General features: G+C 47.9%; 1 pseudogene; it reads left to right on the top strand.

Moving 5' to 3' along the window:
• Positions 1 to 1524: 1524 nt before the first annotated feature.
• Positions 1525 to 2863, top strand: LOC138850281 (cadherin-4-like; annotated as a pseudogene).
• Positions 2864 to 3137: the final 274 nt, after the last annotated feature.

Below are 3137 nucleotides of genomic sequence, written 5' to 3' on the forward strand. Positions count from 1 at the left end.
TAGCCTATTGAGCCACGGCGTTGGCAAGAGCATTTTACTTTTTATGGGCAGGAAAAATCATGCCAACAAAAGTATAAACATTCTATGTATAATTATGAACGACCTTGCAGGAGTAAGCCAACACATTCTGCAGAATTGATAGCCAGAAAGGAGTTGGTATTGAGTCCAATAAAGTGAAAAGGAACTTTGTGAATAAAGGGAGCTTTAAGGGTGGGAAGGTGATCAGTGAGAGAGGGAGGAGGGCCAAGTAGATTAAACTAAAGTCACAGTGATATGACTGCGCCAGACTGTTCACACTGCTTTTGAAACTAAAATTTGATTCCCAAAAAATGACAGATGTTGCAACGTTGGCCAATTAAGAGACAAAAACCTGTAATAATATTATGCTCTTCTGACTATATAACAGTTACTTGAACACAAGTCAGATCATCAAATACTATCCAACATGTATAGGCAATTTGTTACTAAATAAAAGAAAATATTAAATAAAGGTAGCAGTAGGAAAAATAGATGTATATATTAAAATTTATAGGATCAGTCCAAGTTATTTTTACTTTGTGAAAAGCAAAGAGGCATAACGTTGTGTAATATGTAATACTTATAATTTTATTCCCTTTTTAACCAAGTGAACTGTTATTTAAATATTGTTAAAACCAATTTAAAACCTTAGAAGTAAAGAGTTTTAAAAGCCACTCATGAACTCAATAAAAGATCGCACTCTGTGATTTTGTTTCACATATCTCCCAACTAGTCTTTTTTTCTCACATATTTCATACACACACAGGCATGCATATGAGAACACACATACAAGTGCATGTTATAACAAGTTTCTCATTTACTGGATTTCCCAAAACCAAACAGTACCAAAAGTGTAAAAACATTTATTTCTGTTTCTATTTTTTTTCTTCTTTATTCCCTAAACCCTACATTGATTCTTCAGAAATCCTCATTAAAAATGTGTTTGAGAGATGTGAGAAATAAACTGTCTGATATTGTTTTTACTTAGGGTTCAATTAAAATGCATTGCATTCAAAATGCAGAATGGCAAGAATGATTGAAACAATGAGTTCTAGAAAATTAACAATTTTTAGATTCAGAAAGAAGTCTAGAGTTCATCTCCTCCAACCCTCTCTTTTTTTTGGAAATCATAGCCAAGACAAAGGCTTTTGTAACTTGCCTACATCCCCATGATTTCCCATAGAGGAGGAATAACTAACAATATCGTTTCCTTTAGACCAGAAATCATTACAGTCTTCAGCCATACTCAGAAATTTAGGTGAGAGAGTGTGTGTGTGTCTGTGTGTGTGTTGCTACATAAATCAAATTTCAAATGACGATTTTTTATACCTTTATCATCAATTATATTTTCTTTCAATAATTATAATTTCAAATCAATAAATTCTATTCTCTGTATCTAGCCAAATTTCAGTAACATTATAACACCGTCAACCAGCTTTATATAGAAGTTATGCTGAATTAGAGTAAATACAGGAGTCTTTTTACTTACTGAATATAGATCCCTGGATGTCCTTCCAGTCCACGGCGGGGGTGACCATCTCTGTCATGGACATCGACGAGGCGCCCTACTTCCCCTCCAACCACCAGCTGATCCGCCTGGAGGAGGGCGTGCCCCCGGCACCGTGCTCACCACCTTTCCCGCCGTGGACCCCGACCGCTTCATGCAGCAGGCAGTGAGATACTCGGAGCTGTCAGACCCGGCAAACTGGCTGCACATCAGCACGGCCGCCGTGCTGGACCGCGAGTCCCTGTACATCAGCAACAACGTCTACAAGGCCGCCTTCCTGGCAGCTGACAATGGGATCCCCGCAGCCAGCGGCACCGGGACCCTGCAGTTCTATCTCATCGACATCAATGACAGCGCCCCAGAGCTGCTGCCCAAGGAGGTGCAGATCTGCGGGAAGCCCAACCTGAATGCCATCAACATCACGGCCGCTGACGCCGACCCCAACATCGGCCCCTACGTCTTCGAGCTGCCCTTCGTCCCGGCCGCCGTGCGCAAGAACTGGACCATCACGCGCCTGAACGGTGACTATGCTCAGCTCAGCTTGCACGTCCTCTACCTGGACGCCGGGATGTACAACGTCCCCATCATCGTCACAGACTCCGGGAACCCCCGCTGTCCAACATGTCCATCATCAAGGTCCAGGTGTGCCCGTGTGACGAGAACAGGGACTGCACCGCCACTGGTCTGTTGGCAGCGGCTGGTCTGTGCACAGGCGCCACTGCGGCCACCCTCCTCTGCACCGTCATCCTGCTGACCATGGTCCTGCTGTTTGTGGATGAAGTGGCGGGAGAAGGAGCGCCAAGTGAAGCAGCTGCTCATAGAACCCGAGGACGACGTGCGCGACAACATCCTGGAGTAGGATGAGGTGGGCGGTGGTGAAGAGGACCAGGACTATGATCTCAGCCAGCTGCAGCAGCCCAAGGTCACAGAGCCCGCCCTGAGCAAGGCCCCCGCGTGTGGCGAGTGGACGAGCGGCCTGTGGGTGCCAAGCCCCAGTACCCGGCCAGGCCCATTGTGCCCCACCGAGGGGACATGGACAATTCATCAGTGAGGGGCTCCAGACAGCGGACAAGGACCCCACTGCACCCCCATACGACTCCCTGCTGGCAGCGAGAACGACCCCACTGCACCCCCATAGGACTCCCTGCTGGCAGCGGACAAGGACCCCACTGGACCCCCATACGACTCCCTGTTGATCTTCCACTACGAGCTCCATGCAGGCTCCGTCAGCTCCCTCAACTCGTCCAGCTCCGAGGACCAAGACTACGATTACCTCAACGACTGGGGGCCAGGTTCAAGAAGCGGGCCGACCTGTACAGCGGTGGCGACCAGGACTAGCAGGCCTCACGCTGCAGATGGCAGCAGGCGGATGCCCCTCCCCGCCCCCGCCAGGCCCCACAGTGAGCCAGAGGCACTGTCTTAACTTGAATTCCTTAGAGCAGAAGCGCTGTTTAAAAAAAAAAAGAAAAGGCAGAACCGCGGCTTACTTGACTAATCCTCCGCCTGCAGCACAGGCACCCCAGGTTCTAGTCCCGGTTGGAGCACCGGATTCTGTCCCTGTTGCCCCTCTTCCAGTCCAGCTCTCTGCTGTGGCCTGGGAAGGCAGTGAAGG

Source organism: Oryctolagus cuniculus, chromosome 7 (genome assembly GCF_964237555.1).
Source record: "Oryctolagus cuniculus chromosome 7, mOryCun1.1, whole genome shotgun sequence".
Taxonomy (NCBI): Eukaryota; Metazoa; Chordata; class Mammalia; order Lagomorpha; family Leporidae; genus Oryctolagus; species Oryctolagus cuniculus.